The sequence below is a fragment of the Oncorhynchus kisutch genome, unplaced genomic scaffold (genome assembly GCF_002021735.2).
Source record: "Oncorhynchus kisutch isolate 150728-3 unplaced genomic scaffold, Okis_V2 Okis02a-Okis13b_hom, whole genome shotgun sequence".
In the NCBI taxonomy this organism is placed as follows: Eukaryota; Metazoa; Chordata; class Actinopteri; order Salmoniformes; family Salmonidae; genus Oncorhynchus; species Oncorhynchus kisutch.
Genome location: NW_022261979.1, coordinates 12,915,104 through 12,933,337, shown reverse-complemented (window position 1 = coordinate 12,933,337; position 18,234 = coordinate 12,915,104). Strand labels below are relative to the sequence as shown.

The 18,234-nt window shown below is 53.7% G+C and overlaps 1 protein-coding gene across 1 annotated transcript in view; it reads left to right on the top strand.

Annotated features, from left to right (window-relative positions):
- The window catches only part of LOC109888372 (vacuolar protein sorting-associated protein 13B-like), a 300,473-nt gene that overhangs the window by 56,105 nt on the left and 226,134 nt on the right, over window positions 1-18,234 (top strand).

The window sequence follows — 18,234 nt, the reverse complement described above, 5'->3', positions numbered from 1 at the left end:
GGGGGAGAGGGAGGGGGAGAGAGAGGGAGGCAGGGAGAGAGGGAGGGAGGGAGAGAGGGAGGGGGAGAGAGAGGGAGGGAGGGAGAGAGGGAGGGGGAGAGAGGGAGGGAGGGAGAGAGGGAGGGAGAGAGGGAGGGAGAGAGGGAGGTAGGGAGAGAGGGAGGTAGGGAGAGAGGGAGGTAGGGAGAGAGGGAGGGGCGGAGAAAGAGATGGAGGGGCGGAGGGAGGGAGGGAGGAGAGAGAGAGAGAGAGAGAGAGAGGCGGAGGGAGAGAGCGAGAGAGAGGCAGAGAGAGAGAGAGAGAGGCCAGAGAGAGAGAGAGGGAGAAGAGAGGGAGGCAGAGAGAGGGAGGCAGAGAGAGGGAGGCAGAGAGAGAGAGGCAGAAGAGAGAGAGGCGGAGGGAGAGATGGAGGGAGGCAGAGAGAGATGGAGGGAGGCAGAGAGAGATGGAGGGAGGCAGAGAGAGATGGGAGGGAGGTAGAGAGAGAGGGAGGCAGAGAGCGATGGAGGGAGGCAGAGGGAGGCAGAGAGAGAGGGAGAGGGGAGGGAGAGGGAGGCAGAGAGCGATGGAGGGAGGCAGAGGGAGGCAGAGAGAGAGGGAGGCAGAGAGAGAGGGAGGCAGAGAGAGAGGGGAGGAGGAGCAAACAGAGAGCGGGACGAGGGAGGCCAGAGGAGGAAGAAAGGAAAGAAAAAAATATGGAGGGAGGGCAAGAGAGAAGAAGTGGAGGGAGGCAGAGAGAGATGGGGAGGCAGAGAGAGGGAGGGAGGCAGAGAGAGAGGGAGAGAGAGGGATTGTGTGTGTGCAAGTGAAAAATAGTGTGAGTGTCTCAGTGCAGAGTGCTTTATTGTAGCTAACACATTGCAGTTATTAGCATGGGGTGGTAGCTGTGGCTGTGGCTGTGGCTGTGCCAGCTAGGCAGAATGCTTCACATGCTCAGGCTGGGCTTGTGGTTAGCTGAGGGAGACATCTAAAGGACCAGAGCCTCTCAGATCTAATTCAGGAACTATTTATCCCTCTGTCTCTCTCCCTCTTTCTCTACCTCTATCCACATTTCTGTATGTCTACCCCTGTCTGTCTACCCTGTCTGTCTCTGTCTCTCTCTCTCTCTCTCTCTCTCTCTCTCTCTCTCTCTCTCTCTCTCTCTCTCTCTCTTTGTCTCTCTCTCTCTCTCTCTTTGTCTCTCTCTCTCTCTCTCTTTGTCTCTCTCTCTCTCTCTCTTTGTCTCTCTCTCTCCTCTCTCTTGGTCTCTCTCTCTCTCTCTCTCTCTCTCCTCTCTCTCTCTCTCTCTCTCTCTCCTCTCTCTTTCGTCTCTCTCTCTCTTCTCTCTCTCTCTCTCTTTGTCCTCTCTCGCTCTGTCTCAACTCTGTGAACCCCTCTCTCTACCTCCCTCTGTTCTCTACCTCCCTCTGTTCTCTACCTCCCTCTGTTCTCTACCTCCCTCTGTCCTCTACCTCCCTCTGTTCCTCTACCTCCCTCTGTTCTCTACCTCCCTCTGTTCTCTACCTCCCTCTGTTCTCTACCTCCCTCTGTTCTCTACCGCTCCACATTGGGACAGTAGCTGTCAGTAACATACGGTTTACTAACAGAGTAGACCACTGTACTACTACCACTGTACTACTACCACTGTACTACTACCACTGTACTACTACCACTGTACTACTACCACTGTACTACTACCACTGTAGTACTACTACCACTGTAGTACTACCACTGTACTACTACTACTACTGTACTACTACCACTGTACTACTACCACTGTACTACTACCACTGTACTACTAACACTGTACTACTACTACCACTGTACTACTACCACTGTACTACTACCACTGTACTACTACCACTGTACTACTACCACTGTATTACTACCACTGTACTACTACCACTGTACTACTACCACTGTACTACTACCACTGTATTACTACCACTGTACTACTACCACTGTACTACTACCACTGTATTACTACCACTGTACTACTACCACTGTACTACTACCACTGTACTACTACCACTGTACTACTACCACTGTACTACTACCACTGTATTACTACCACTGTACTACTACCACTGTACTACTACCACTGTACTACAATAACCCATATTGACATCACAATACCCCATAATGACATCACAATACCCCATAATGACATCACAATACCCCATAATGACATCACAATACCCCATAATGACATCACAATACCCCATAATGACATCACAATACCCCATAACGACATCACAATACCCCATAATGACATCACAATACCCCATAACGACATCACAATACCCCATAAGGAGGTTTTTCAATGCCTTGCAAAGAAGGGCACCGATTGGTAGATGGGTAAAAATAAAACAAGCAGACATTGAATATCCCTTTGAGCATGGTGAAGTTATTAATTACACTTTGGATGGTGTATCAATACACCCAGTCACTACCAAGATACAGGTGTCCTTCCTAACTCAGTTGCCGGAGAGGAAGGAAACCACTCAGGCTTTTAGTCAGTCAGTCAGTAACGGACTGTTGGAGGCTTTTAGTCAGTCAGTAAAGGACTGTTGGAGGCTTTTAGTCAGTCAGTAAAGGACTGTTGGAGGCTTTTAGTCAGTCAGTAAAGGACTGTTGGAGGCTTTTAGTCAGTCAGTAAAGGACTGTTGGAGGCTTTTAGTCAGTCAGTAAAGGACTGTTGGAGGCTTTTAGTCAGTCAGTAAAGGACTGTTGGAGGCTTTTAGTCAGTCAGTAAAGGACTGTTGGAGGCTTTCAGTCAGTCAGTAAAGGACTGTTGGAGGCTTTTAGTCAGTCAGTAAAGGACTGTTGTAGACTGTCAGTCAGTCAGTAAAGGACTGTTGGAGGCTTTCAGTGAGTCAGTAAATGACTGTTGTAGACTGTTAGTCAGTCAGTAAAGGACTGTTGGAGGCTTTCAAGACGTCCCAGTCAGTCAGACAGGCAGGAAAATAGAGATATATTATATTATCTACTTCACTTGCTTTGGCAATGTTAACATATGGTTCCCATGGGGGCCTAATGGTAATGTTAACATATGGTTCCCATGGGGGTCTAATGGTAATGTTAACATATGGTTCCCATGGGGGTCTAATGGTAATGTTAACATATGGTTCCCATGGGGGTCTAATGGTAATGTTAACATATGGTTCCCATGGGGGTCTAATGGTAATGTTAACATATGGTTCCCATGGGGGTCTAATGGTAATGTTAACATATGGTTCCCATGGGGGTCTAATGGTAATGTTAACATATGGTTCCATGGGGGTCTAATGGTAATGTTAACATATGGTTCCCATGGGGGTCTAATGGTAATGTTAACATATGGTTCCCATGGGGGTTTAATGGTAATGTTAACATATGGTTCCCATGGGGGTCTAATGGTAATGTTAACATATGGTTCCCATGGGGGTCTAATGGTAATGTTAACATATGGTTCCCATGGGGGTCTAATGGTAATGTTAACATATGGTTCCCATGGGGGTCTAATGGTATTGTACCAGTCTAAGTTGAAGGGTTAGAGGCCCCTTCTATAGATAGTATCTGTATGGTGGAGAAGTGCTTCAGTTCTCTCTGTCTCTCTCTCTGTCTCTCTCTCTCTCTCTCTCTCTGTCTGTCTGTGTCTCTCTCTCTCTCGTTCTCTCTCTCTCTCTCGTTCTCTCTCTCTCGTTCTCTCTCTCGTTCTCGTTCTCTCTCTCGTTCTCGTTCTCTCTCTCTCTCGTTCTCTCTCGTTCTCGTTCTCGTTCTCTCTCTCGTTCTCGTTCTCCCTCTCTCTCTCTCTCACTTGTTCCCCCCCCCCCCCCCCCCCCCCTTCCTGTTAGTTCTGTCCTGTTATTCTGGCCATGTCGTGTGCTGATATTAAACATAGCCCGTTTGACTTGGGCACCGTGGAGGGTTCTGTTGGCAGGGGTATCCCTCTCTATGATGTCATCCCCGCCAGGCTCGGGTCGTTGTGTGATGCCTCTCTCTGTTTTCAGAGGGAAATATTTCAGTGATTATGCCGTTTTCTGGCAGTGACCTTGGAAGCTTGGAACCTTGGAAGCTTGGAAGCTTGGAACCTTGGAAGCTTGGAAGCTTCCCTTTAATGAACCTGTTTCATTTCTGGGCTCCTGAATCGCGGCACATGTTTGGAAAGTGAACAGAGTCCTTTCAAGGCTAGAACGGTCTGCTTCAGCAACACTTTTGGTATCGCAAGGGCCTTGTAAACAGTTTCCACTTTTAGAATTGATAACATTAAAATCTGTTCAGCCTGGTTGCTTTGTAGTGGCTGAGCTAATTTTCTAGGTATGTGGGTATTTAAAAAAAAAAGAGTTAAGATCCAGATGATTTGGTTTGAATCTCCCAAGTCGAGATGGAGTGGTGCGTTTTTACTAGGCGGCGGGTGTTTTGAAGTTAGGCCCGCGGTGTTTATCGGTCTGGTGAACACCGTATACACTACGTGTTGCCTTGAGTCTCTTACTGCGCTGAGCTGCTGTGGGTTTCACTAAACACATTGAGCTCGGAATTTTAAAAAATAAACAAAAAAAACAAGTTTAATCGAATAATTATAGTAGCTTTTTTTTAATAGATTGAATTGAAAAAATCGTCACTTTTGATTTATTTCAGTTAAAGTTGAAAAAATGAGATGTTGTTGTTTGAAAGGTTTAGTTGCTGAAGATAGACGGTGATCAGGTGTTGTCCTTGGTCTTCAGTAGCTACGCTGCAGTAGGACTGAGTCCTGGTATCCAGACACGCTATTATACTGTCTCTATCTCCTGCACCATGCAGTACTGTTATTCTGCCTGTCTCTATCTCCTGCACCATGCCGTACTGTTATTCTGCCTGTCTCTAGCTCCTGCACCATGTAGTACTGTTATTCTGCCTGTCTCTATCTCCTGCACCATGCAGTACTGTTATTCTGCCTGTCTCTATCTCCTGCACCATGCAGTACTGTTATTCTGCCTGTCTCTATCTCCTGCACCATGCCGTACTGTATGTTGTCTTCAGGGACTAGGGCTTCATTTGGGAGACTACCCCTATCTATTTCACTACTGTCCCCGGTCTAAAGTAGTGCACTATATAGGGAATAGGGTGCCATTGGGCCCTGGTCTAAAGTAGTGCACTATATAGGGAATAGGGTGCCATTGGGCCCTGGTCTAAAGTAGTGCACTACATAGGGAATAGGGTGCCATTGGGCCCTGGTCTAAAGTAGTGCACTATTTAGGGAATAGGGTGCCATTGTGTCCTGGTCTAAAGTAGTGCACTATATAGGGAATAGGGTGCCATTGGGTCCTGGTCTAAAGTAGTGCACTACATAGGGAATAGGGTTCTATAGGGCTCTGGTCTAAAGTAGTGCACTACATAGGGAATAGGGTGCCATTGGGTCCTGGTCTAAAGTAGTGCACTATATAGGGAATAGGGTGCCATTGGGTCCTGGTCTAAAGTAGTGCACTACATAGGGAATAGGGTGCCATTGGGTCCTGGTCTAAAGTAGTGTACTATATAGGGAATAGGGTGCCATTGACTGACTGGAGGTTTAGTGTTTCTCCCAGTTAGACTGAGGAACCAGTAGACTGACTGGAGGTTTAGTGTTTCTCCCAGTTAGACAGATGGGGGCTGAGGAACCAGTAGACTGACTGGAGGTTTAGTGTTTCTCCCAGTTAGACTGGGGAACCAGTAGACTGACTGCAGGTTTAGTGTTTCTCCCAGTTAGACAGATGGGGGCTGAGGAACCAGTAGACTGACTGCAGGTTTAGTGTTTCTCCCAGTTAGACAGATGGGGGCTGAGGAACCAGTAGACTGACTGCAGGTTTAGTGTATCTCCCAGTTAGACAGATGGGGGCTGAGGAACCAGTAGACTGACTGGAGGTTTAGTGTTTCTCCCAGTTAGACTGGGGAACCAGTAGACTGACTGGAGGTTTAGTGTTTCTCCCAGTTAGACAGATGGGGGCTGAGGAACCAGTAGACTGACTGCAGGTTTAGTGTTTCTCCCAGTTAGACAGATGGGGGCTGAGGAACCGGTAGACTGACTGGCGGTTTAGTGTTTCTCCCAGTTAGACAGATGGGGTCTGTGGAACCAGTAGACTGACTGCAGGTTAGTGTTTCTCCCAGTTAGACAGATGGGGGCTGAGGAACCAGTAGACTGACTGGAGGTTTAGTGTTTCTCCCAGTTAGACAGATGGGGGCTGAGGAACCAGTAGACTGACTGCAGGTTTAGTGTTTCTCCCAGTTAGACAGATGGGGGCTGAGGAACCAGTAGACTGACTGCAGGTTTAGTGTTTCTCCCAGTTAGACAGATGGGGGCTGAGGAACCAGTAGACTGACTGCAGGTTTAGTGTTTCTCCCAGTTAGACAGATGGGGGCTGAGGAACCAGTAGACTGACTGGAGGTTTAGTGTTTCTCCCAGTTAGACAGATGGGGGCTGAGGAACCAGTACAGTAGACTGACTGCAGGTTTAGTGTTTCTCCCAGTTAGACAGATGGGGGCTGAGGAACCAGTAGACTGACTGCAGGTTTAGTGTTTCTCCCAGTTAGACAGATGGGGGCTGAGGAACCAGTAGACTGACTGGAGGTTTAGTGTTTCTCCCAGTTAGACAGATGGGGGCTGAGGAACCAGTACAGTAGACTGACTGCAGGTTTAGTGTTTCTCCCAGTTAGACAGATGGGGGCTGAGGAACCAGTAGACTGACTGCAGGTTTAGTGTTTCTCCCAGTTAGACAGATGGGGGCTGAGGAACCAGTAGACTGACTGCAGGTTTAGTGTTTCTCCCAGTTAGACAGATGGGGGCTGAGGAACCAGTAGACTGACTGCAGGTTTAGTGTTTCTCCCAGTTAGACAGATGGGGGCTGAGGAACCAGTAGACTGACTGGAGGTTTAGTGTTTCTCCCAGTTAGACAGATGGGGGCTGAGGAACCAGTAGACTGACTGCAGGTTTAGTGTTTCTCCCAGTTAGACAGATGGGGGCTGAGGAACCAGTAGACTGACTGGAGGTTTAGTGTTTCTCCCAGTTAGACAGATGGGGGCTGAGGAACCAGTAGACTGACTGGAGGTTTAGTGTTTCTCCCAGTTAGACAGATGGGGGCTGAGGAACCAGTAGACTGACTGGAGGTTTAGTGTTTCTCCCAGTTAGACAGATGGGGGCTGAGGAACCAATACAGTAGACTGACTGCAGGTTTAGTGTTTCTCCCAGTTAGACAGATGGGGGCTGAGGAACCAGTAGACTGACTGCAGGTTTAGTGTTTCTCTCAGTTAGACAGATGGGGGCTGAGGAACCAGTAGACTGACTGGAGGTTTAGTGTTTCTCCCAGTTAGACAGATGGGGGCTGAGGAACCAGTAGACTGACTGGAGGTTTAGTGTTTCTCCCAGTTAGACAGATGGGGGCTGAGGAACCAGTAGACTGACTGGAGGTTTAGTGTTTCTCCCAGTTAGACAGATGGGGGCTGAGGAACCAGTAGACTGACTGGAGGTTTAGTGTTTCTCCCAGTTAGACAGATGGGGGCTGAGGAACCAGTAGACTGACTGCAGGTTTAGTGTTTCTCCCAGTTAGACAGATGGGGGCTGAGGAACCAGTAGACTGACTGCAGGTTTAGTGTTTCTCCCAGTTAGACAGATGGGGGCTGAGGAATCCAGCAGTACATTTCTGAGACTTAATCCTGCGCGCCTTGTACTTTTCAGAACGGTAATATTTCATTACCACTACACAGCCATTGTTCATGCTACAGATATCCTGTCCTGTAGGGAATGCAATCTCAGAGGAGAGGGGAGAGACAGCAGGGGTGGATGGAGAAGGAGGGAGAGAGAGACAGAAGGGGTTGAACAAGGGAGAGAGAGCGAGAGGGGGAGAGGGAGGGAGAAGGGGGGAGAGAGAGGAGGGAGAGAGCGAGAGAGAGAGGGAGGGAGAAGGGGGGAGAGAGAGGAGGGAGAGGGAGAGAGAGAGAGAGGGAGGGAGAAGGGGGGAGAGAGAGAGGAGGGAGAAGGGGGGAGAGAGAGAGGAGGGAGAAGGGGGGAGAGAGAGAGGAGGAGAGGGGAGAGAGAGAGGGAGGGAGAAGGGGGGGAGGGAGAGGGAGAGAGAGGGGGAGGGAGAAGGAGAGAGAGAGAGAGAGAGGGAGGGAGAGGGAGAGAGAGCATGGTCAACGCAGCACATGGAGACACCTGTCAGTCTGCATGGTCAACGTTGATGACTATGATGCTGTTTTCACTTGCATCTTAATATAGATCCACTAGTGTTCTGTAGTGACACTTAGTTTGTGTTTCTTACATCTGCAAACAGCTAGCTTGTCTTTTCTTAACAAGTTGGGACCTAAATCCTGTTAGCGGCTAATGCTAATCGCTAATCAGTGGTGTTACTGCCCCTGTTCTATACCAGTGGTGTTACTGCCCCTGTTCTATACCAGTGGTGTTACTGCCCCAGTTCTGTACCAGTGGTGTTACTGCCCCTGTTCTATACCAGTGGTGTTACTGCCCCTGTTGTAGACCAGTGGTGTTACTGCCCCTGTTCTATACCAGTGGTGTTACTGCCCCTGTTCTATACCAGTGGTGTTACTGCCCCTGTTTGTAGACCAGTGGTAGCTAGTCAGTAGTGTTACTGCGGCTGTTGTAGACCAGTGGTAGACAGTCAGTAGACACTGTCAATGACACTGACTCTACTCCAGCCACTTTAATCATGGGAATTGATGGGAAATGAAATGATGTAAATATATCACTAGCCACTTTAAACAATGCTACCTTATATAATGTTACTTACCCTACATTATTCATCTCATATGCATACGTATATACTGTACTCGATATCATCTACTGTATCTTGCCTATGTTGCTCTGTACCATCACTCATTCATATATCCTTATGTACATATTCTTTATCCCCTTACACTGTGTATAAGACAGTAGTTTTGGAATTACTGCTCCCTGTTGTAGACCAGTAGTGTTACTGCTCCTGTTGTAGACAGTAGTGTTACTGCTCCTGTTTTAGACCAGTGGTAGACAGTCAGTAGTGTTACTGCTCCTGTTGTAGACCAGTGGTAGCTAGTCAGTAGTGTTACTGCCCCTGTTTGTAGACCAGCGGCAGACAGTCAGTAGTGTTACTGCTCCTGTTGTAGACCAGTGGCAGACAGTCAGTAGTGTTACTGCTCCTGTTGTAGACCAGTGGCAGACAGTCAGTAGTGTTACTGCTCCTGTTGTAGACCAGCGGTAGACAGTCAGTAGTGTTACTGCTCCTGTTGTAGACCAGTGGCAGACAGTCAGTAGTGTTACTGCTCCTGTTGTAGACCAGTGGCAGACATCAGTAGTGTTACTGCTCCTGTTGTAGACCAGTGGCAGACAGTCAGTAGTGTTACTGCTGCCCCTGCGGTAGACCAGTGGGCAGACAAGTCAGTAGTGTTACTGCTCCTGTTTTAGACCAGTGGCAGACAGTCAGTAGTGTTACTGCCCCTGTTGTAGACCAGTAGTGTTACTGCTCCTGTTGTAGACCAGCGGCAGACAGTCAGTAGTGTTACTGCTCCTGTTGTAGACCAGTAGTGTTACTGCTCCTGTTGTAGACCAGCGGCAGACAGTCAGTAGTGTTACTGCCCCCTGTTGTAGACCAGTGGTAGACAGTCAGTAGTGTTACTGCCCCTGTTGTAGAACCAGCGGCAGACAGTCAGTAGTGTTACTGCCCCTTGTTGTAGACCAGTGGTAGACAGTCAGTAGTGTTACTGCCCCTGTTGTAGACCAGCGGCAGACAGTCAGTAGTGTTACTGCTCCTGTTTAGACCAGTGGTAGACAGTCAGTAGTGTACTGCCCCTGTTGTAGACCAGCGTAGACAGTCAGTAGTGTTACTGCTCCTGTTGTAGACCAGTGGTAGACAGTCAGTAGTGTTACTGCTCCTGTTGTAGACCAGTAGTGTTACTGCTCCTGTTGTAGACCAGCGGCAGACAGTCAGTAGTGTTACTGCTCCTGTTGTAGACCAGTAGTGTTACTGCTCCTGTTGTAGACCAGCGGCAGACAGTCAGTAGTGTTACTGCCCCTGTTGTAGACCATCGGTAGACAGTCAGTAGTGTTACTGCCCCTGTTGTAGACCAGCGGTAGACAGTCAGTAGTGTTACTGCTCCTGTTGTAGACCAGTAGTGTTACTGCCCCTGTTGTAGACCAGCGGGTAGACAGTCAGTAGTGTTACTGCCCCTGTTGTAGACCAGCGGTAGACAGTCAGTAGTGTTACTGCCCCCTGTTGTAGACCAGCGGTAGACAGTCAGTAGTGTTACTGCCCTGTTGTAGACCAGCGGTAGACAGTCAGTAGTGTTACTGTCCCCTGTTGTAGACCAGCGGTAGACAGTCAGTAGTGTTACTGCTCCTGTTGTAGACCAGCGGTAGACAGTCAGTAGTGTTACTGCCCCTGTTGTAGACCAGTAGTGTTACTGCCCTGTTGCAGACCAGTGGTAGACAGTCAGTAGTGTTACTGCCCCTGTTGTAAGACCAGTAGTGTTACTGCCCCTGTTGCAGACCAGTGGTAGACAGTGCAATCTGAAACACATCACAAACACCCAGTCAGTAGTGGCAACTTGGCTTCCGTGCTTTGTTTAGTGAATGGTAATGTACACCGCCTTGGTCCTGGTCTCTCTCTGTCTCTCTCTGTCTCTCTGTCTCTCTCTCTCTCTCTCTCTCTCTCTCTCTCTCTCGCTCCTCTCTCTCTCTCTCTCGCTCCCCCTCTCTCTCTCGCTCCCCTCTCTCTCTCTCGCTCCCCTCTCTCTCTCTTCTCTCTCTTGTCTTTCTCTTCTCTTTCTCTCTCTCTCTGTCTTTCTCTCTCTCTCTGTCTTTCTCTCTGTCTTTCTCTCTGTCTGTCTCTCTGTCTGTCTCTCTGTTTCTCTCTCTCTCTCTCCTCTCTGGTCTCTCTCTCTTCTGTCTCTCTCTGTCTCTCTCTCTGTCTCTCTCTCTCTCTCTCTGTCTCTCTCTCTCTCTTGTCTTTCTCTCTGTCGTCTCTCTCTCTCTCTCTCTCTCTCTCTCTGTCTCTCTCTCTCTCTCTCTATCTCCTCTCTCTCTCTCTCTCCTCTGTCTCTTCTCTGTCTCTCTGTCTCTGTCTCTGTCTCTGTCTCTGTCTCTCTCTCTCTCTCTCTCTGTGTGATTGTGTTTCCTTGCTGCCACTTCTCACTACTCTGCAGCACAGTGGCTGGTGAATAGTCTGATGGTGGTGGTGGTAGAGGGGGGTCTGATTGCCCCGGGCCTCCCCAGGGACGTCTCTCTCTGCGTGGGTCGTGACATGGGGGACAAGGCCTCAACGTGTCAGACCTGGGGGGGTGGAGGGGAGTCTGTTTGCGATAAGGACCTATCGGGTTACCCTCCATTATTTTCTCACTGCTTGGGCGTTCGTTCGTCCCTCGCTCCACCGACACCCCACCTCCCTCCCTCCCCTCCCTCCCTCCCTCCCTCCCTCCCTCCCTCCCTCCCTCCCTCCCTCCCTCCCTCCCTCCCTCCCTCCCTCCCTCCCTCCCCCCCCCTCCCTCCCTCCCTCCCTCCCTCCCCTCCCTCCCCCCCCCCCCTCCCTCCCCCCTCCTCCCCTCCCTCCCTCCCCCTCCCTCCCTCCCTCCCTCCCCTCCCTCCCTCCCTCCCTCCCTCCCTCCCTCCCTCCCTCCCTCCCTCCCCCTCCCCCCCTCATCCCTTCTAGCTCCACTCAGCCCCCACTCATCCCTTCTAGCTCCACTCAGCCCCCCACTCATCCCTTCCAGCTCCACTCAGCCCCCCCTCATCCCTTCCAGCTCCACTCAGCCCCCCCCTCATCCCTTCTAGCTCCACTCAGCCCCCCCTCATCCCTTCTAGCTCCACTCAGCCCCCACTCATCCCTTCTAGCTCCACTCAGCCCCCCCATCCCTTCCAGCTCCACTCAGCCCCCCCACCCCTTCCAGTCTATAGTTTAGTAGAGCTAGCAGCCCCCCCATCCTACCCAGCTCCCCTCAGCCCCCCCCACCCCTTCCAGTCTATAGTTTAGTAGAGCTAGCAGCCCCCCCCATCCCTTCCAGTCTATAGTTTAGTAGAGCTAGCAGCCCCCCCCATCCTTTCCAGTCTATAGTTTAGTAGAGCTAGCAGCCCCCCATCCCTTCCAGTCTATAGTTTAGTAGAGCTAGCAGCCCCCCCCATCCCTTCCAGTCTATAGTTTAGTAGAGCTAGCAGCCCCCCCCCCATCCCTTCCAGTCTATAGTTTAGTAGAGCTAGTAGCCCCCCCCATCCCTTCCAGTCTATAGTTTAGTAGAGCTAGCAGCCCCCCCCCATCCTTTCCAGTCTATAGTTTAGTAGAGCTAGCAGCCCCCCCATCCCTTCCAGTCTATAGTTTAGTAGAGCTAGCAGCCCCCCCCATCCCTTCCAGTCTATAGTTTAGTAGAGCTAGCAGCCCCCCCCCATCCCTTCCAGTCTATAGTTTAGTAGAGCTAGTAGCCCCCCCCATCCCTTCCAGTCTATAGTTTAGTAGAGCTAGCAGCCCCCCCCCATCCCTTCCAGTCTATAGTTTAGTAGAGCTAGTAGCCCCCCCATCCCTTCCAGTCTATAGTTTAGTAGAGCTAGTAGCCCCCCCATCCCTTCCAGTCTATAGTTTTGTAGAGCTAGTAGCCCCCCCATCCCTTCCAGTCTATAGTTTAGTAGAGCTAGTAGCCTCCCCATCCCTTCCAGTCTATAGTTTAGTAGAGCTAGCAGCCTCCCCCCCCCCCATCCCTTCCAGTCTATAGTTTAGTAGAGCTAGCAGCCCCCCCCCCATCCCTTCCAGTTTATAGTTTAGTAGAGCTAGCAGCCTCCCCCCCCCCCCCCCCCCCATCCCTTCCAGTCTATAGTTTAGAGAGAGGGGAGTGGAGGCTTGGGATGGAGACAGTTTAGTTTATAAATTGAAAAATCACTCTCCAATCTGTGGAAGAGAATCGCTGGGGGGTGGGTGGAGGCTGGGGGGGGGCGTGTGGATGCTGTGGTGGGATGTGTGGTTGAGTGGAAGCTGGGGGGGGCGGGTGGAGGCTGGGGGGTGGGTGAAGGCTGGGGGGGGGCAGGTGGAGGCTGTGGTGGGAGGTGAGGGGGGTGGAGGCTGGGGGGTGGGTGAAGGCTCGGGGGGGCGGGTGGAGGCTGAGGGGTGGGTGAAGGCTGGGGGGGGCGGGTGGAAACGGTGGTGGGGGGTGAGGGGGGTGGAGGCTGGGGGGGCGGGTGGAGGCTGTGGTGGGAGGTGAGGGGGGTAGAGGCTGGGGGGGGCGGGTGGAGGCTGTGGTGGGAGGTGAGGGGGGTGGAGGCTGGGGGGACGGGTGGAGGCTGGGGGTGTTGGAACATTGCTGTGGGGACTTGCTTCCATTCAACCACAAGAGCATTAGTGAGGTCGGGCACTGATGTTGGGCGGTTAGGCCTGGCTCGCAGTCAGCATTCACAATTCATCCCAAAGGTGCTCGATTGTCTTGCTGAAACAGGAAAGGGCCTTCCCCAGACCGTTGCCACAACGTTGGAAGCACAGAATCATCTAGAATGTTATTGTGTGCTATAGCGTTAAGATTTCCCTTCACTGGAACTAAGGGGCCTGAACCATGAAAAACAGCCCCAGACCACTATTCCTCCTCCACCAAACTTTACAGTTGACACTATACATTGGGGCAGGTAGCGTTTTCCTGGCATCTGTCAAACCCAGATTTGTCCGTCGGACTTGCCAGATGGTGAAGCGTGATTCATCACTCCAGAGAACGTGTTTCCACTGATCCAGAGTCCAGAAGAGGTGAGCTTTATACCACTCCAGCTGATGCTTGGCATTGCGCATGGTGATCTGAGGCTTGTGTGTGGCTGCTCAGCCATGGAAACCCATTTCATGAAGCTCCCGACGAACAGTTCTTGTGCTGATGTTGCTTCCAGAGGCAGTTTGGAACTCGGTAGTGGAGGGTTACAACCGAGGACAGATGATTCAGCACCCGGAAGCCCCGTTCTGTGAGCTTGTGTTGCCTACCACTTCACGGCTGAGCCGTTGTTGCTCCTAGACGTTTCCACTTCACAATAACAGCACTTACAGTTGACCGGGGCAGCTCTAGCAGGGCAAAAATTTGACAAACTGACTTGTTGGAAAGGTGGCATCGTGGAGAGGAGGCGGCGCTGTTTCTATGAGACGCCGTCTGAGCCAGCTATTGTGTCTTCACATAGGAATGAACGGTGTCACGTGATGGATGACTTTGGTCTTAGTTTCTCCAATCATTGGTTCCCCCCTCAGACAAGACCTCGACGCAGGACCACTAGAGCCAGACGTCTACAGGGGTAGAGGGGGGGTGAGAGGTCATGCTTGGCTTTCCTGTGCCCTAACCCTCCGTCCCTACTTACTTTCTGGGTAGGGGGTCCCCCTCTCCTGTCACTCAATCTGGCAGGGCTTCTCTGCTCTCTGCCGGCCGTCATGTCCTCAGGGCAACAGCTGAGTTCACACGCCTGGAGGCCAGACAGAACATTCCACCGCCAAGCCCTTTACCTCCTACCTTCCCCAGACCCTCCCCAGACCCTCCCCAGGATCCCTCCCCAGGATCTCTCCCCAGGAGCCCCCCCACCTAGACTCTCTCCAGGACCCCCTCTCCCCACCCATACCCAGGAGGCCCCTAGACCCCCCCCCCAGGAGCCCCTCCCCCACACCTATACCCTCCCCCCTAGAGCCCATCCCCCAGGAACCCCCCCCCCTAGAGCCCATCCCCCAGGAGCCCCCCCCCCCCTAAACTGATTGTCACTGTGTCAGGACCCGTGGTGTTTTATCTGTATTTAAATGTCTGTCCCCCAGACCCCCCTAGGAGCCCCCCCCCCCCCCTAGGAGCCCCCCCCCCTAGGAGCCCCCCCCCCCAGGAGCCCCCCCCCCCTAGGAGCCCCCCCCCCCTAGGAGCCCCCCCCCCCAGGAGCCCCCCCCCCCTAGGAGCCCCCCCCCTAGGAGCCCACCCCCCCTAGGAGCCCCGCCCTAGGAGCCCCCCCCTAGGAGCCCCCCCTAGGAGCCCCCCCCTAGGAGCCCCCCCCTAGGAGCCCCCCCCTAGGAGCACCCCCTAGGAGCCCCCCCCCCTAGGAGCCCCCCCCTAGGAGCCCCCCCCTAGGAGCCCCCCCCCTAGGAGCCCCCCCCTAGGAGCCCCCCCCCCTAGGAGCCCCGCCCTAGGAGCCCCCCCTAGGAGCCCCCCCCTAGGAGCCCACCCCCCCTAGGAGCCCCCCCCCTAGGAGCCCCCCCCCTAGGAGCCCCCCCTAGGAGCCCCCCCCCTAGGAGCCCCCCCCCCCTAAATGTCTGTCCGTAAACATCGCAGCGTTTTGAGGTGACGGAACGGGTACAGATGAAGAGATAATCAGACTATAATCTCTTTCTTATTGTTGCCCTGTTTCGATAATTCACAACCTTGATGAGGTATTTATTATTCCTCCACATTCTGTTTACCAGTTCCCACCAAGCTGGGCCACGGCGGCTCAGTGGTGTGTGTGTGTGTGTGTGTGTGTTAGGAGCTCAGTGTAAATATTTTCACCAGACAGTCTGTTTTGGCATCACTGTGTTTACTTTAGCCCACCGACCAGAGGACAGACCGACTGGGGGAAACACACTCATTCAGTCCATGTTTAAATGTCATCTTCATTACTACACCAACACCACAAGCAGAGGACTGGTCTGATCACATCCTGTCAAACCTGGAGGTTAAAATGGATGGCTGGAGAGTTGTCACAGTATTACAGGGGGAAGGGGGGGAGGGGAGGCGGGAGGGGTAATGAAGGAGGGGGAGGAGGAAGGGGGAAGAAGAAGGAGGGGGAGGAAGAAGAGGAGGGAGGAGAGGAAGAGGGGGAGGGAGGAGAGAGGGAACGGGGGGGAGGAGGAAGAGGAGGGAACGGGGGGGAGGAGGAAGAGGAGGGAGGGAGGAAGAGGAGGGAGGAGAGGGGGAGGGAGGAAGAGGAGGGAGGAAGGCGGGAACGGGGGGGGGAGGAGGAAGAGGAGGGAACGGGGGGGGGGGGAGGAGGAGGAAGAGGGGGAGGAGAGGGGGAGGGAGGAAGAGGAGGGAGGAGAGGGGGTTATGCAGCCTGTTTGGTTTTGACACCTTTAGTGTTTAGGTTCGTCAGAACAACGCTGAGTTCTCAGACTGCCATGTTAACCACCTGATCCTGTGTGTGTGTGTGTGTGTGTGTGTGTGTGTGTGCTCTCTGCCCTGCAGTGTCCCATGGTGTCCACCCCCTGTATGCTATTGATTAGGGTTCATAAGGGCACTGGAGGAGGTTGTAAACCAGGGAGGAGTGTTAGTGGTGATCACTGGGGCATGTCTACACCCCCTCCCTCCCCCATCAACCTCCCACCCCTCTGCAGCATCCTTGTGACCCCCCCTCCCTCCCCCTCAACCTCCCACCCTTCTGCAGCATCCTTGTGACCCCCCCTCCCTCCCTCCCCCTCAGCCTCCTACCCCTCTGCAGCATCCTTGTGACCCCCCCTCCCTCCCACCCCTCTGCAGCAGCCTTGTGACCCCTTACCCCTCCCTCCCCTCCCTCTCCCTCAACCTCCCACCCCTCTGCAGCATCCTTGTGACCCCTTACCCCTCCCTCCCTCCCCCTTAGCCTCCTACCCCTCTGCAGCATCCTTGTGACCCCCCCTCCCTCGCCCTCCCTCCCCCTCAACCTCCCACCCCTCTGCAGCAGCCTTGTGACCCCCTCCCTCCCCCTCAACCTCCCACCCCTCTGCAGCAGCCTTGTGACCCCTTACCCCTCCCTCCCTCTCCCTCAACCTCCCACCCCTCTGCAGCATCCTTGTGACCCCCCCCCCTCCCTCGCCCTCCCTCCCCCTCAACCTCCCACCCCTCTGCAGCATCCTTGTGACCCCTTACCCCTCCCTCCCTCCCCCTCAGCCTCCTACCCCTCTGCAGCATCCTTGTGGACCCCCCTCCCTCGCCCTCCCTCCCCCTCAACCTCCCACCCCTCTGCCTCATCCTTGTGACCCCCCCTCCCTCCCACCCCTCTGCAGCAGCCTTGTGACCCCCTCCCTCCCCCTCAACCTCCCACCCCTCTGCAGCAGCCTTGTGACCCCTTACCCCTCCCTCCCTCTCCCTCAACCTCCCACCCCTCTGCAGCATCCTTGTGACCCCCCCCTCCCTCGCCCTCCCTCCCCCTCAACCTCCCACCCCTCTGCAGCATCCTTGTGACCCCTTACCCCTTCCTCCCTCCCTCCCCCTCAACCTCCTACCCTCTGCAGCATCCTTGTGACCCCCCCTCCCTCGCCCTCCCTCCACCTCAACCTCCCACCCCTCTGCAGCATCCTTGTGACCCCCCCCTCACCCTCCCTCCCCCTCAACCTCCCACCCCTCTGCAGCAGCCTTGTGACCCCCTCCCTCCCCCTCAACCTCCCACCCCTCTGTGTGTGTGTGTGTGTGTGTGTGTGTGTGTGTGTGTGTGTGTGTGTGTGTGTGTGTGTGCTCTCTGCCCTGCAGTGTCCCATGGTGTCCACCCCCTGTATGCTATTGATTAGGGTTCATAAGGGCACTGGAGGAGGTTGTAAACCAGGGAGGAGTGTTAGTGGTGATCACTGGGGCATGTCTACACCCCCTCCCTCCCCCATCAACCTCCCACCCCTCTGCAGCATCCTTGTGACCCCCCCTCCCTCCCCCTCAACCTCCCACCCCTCTGCAGCATCCTTGTGACCCCCCCTCCCTCCCTCCCCCTCAGCCTCCTACCCCTCTGCAGCATCCTTGTGACCCCCCCCTCCCTCCCACCCCTCTGCAGCAGCCTTGTGACCCCCTCCCTCCCCCTCAACCTCCCACCCCTCTGCAGCAGCCTTGTGACCCCTTACCCCTCCCTCCCTCTCCCTCAAACCTCCCACCCCTCTGCAGCATCCTTGTGACCCCCCCTCCCTCGCCCTCCCTCCCCCCTCAACCTCCCACCCCTCTGCAGCATCCTTGTGACCCCTTACCCCTCCCTCCCTCCCCCTCAGCCTCCTACCCCTCTGCAGCATCCTTGTGACCCCCCTCCCTCGCCCTCCCTCCCCCTCAACCTCCCACCCCTCTGCAGCATCCTTGTGACCCCCCCTCCCTCGCCCTCCCTCCCCCTCAACCTCCCACCCCTCTGCAGCAGCCTTGTGACCCCCTCCCTCCCCCTCAACCTCCCACCCCTCTGCAGCAGCCTTGTGACCCCTTACCCCTCCCTCCCTCTCCCTCAACCTCCCACCCCTCTGCAGCAGCCTTGTGACCACTTACCCCTCCCTCCCGACCTCCTACACCTCTGCAGCAGCCTTGTGACCCTTACCCCTCCCTCCCGACCTCCTACACCTAGTCCTCTGCTCATGTCTCTCTCATTTCAATTCAAGGGGCTTTA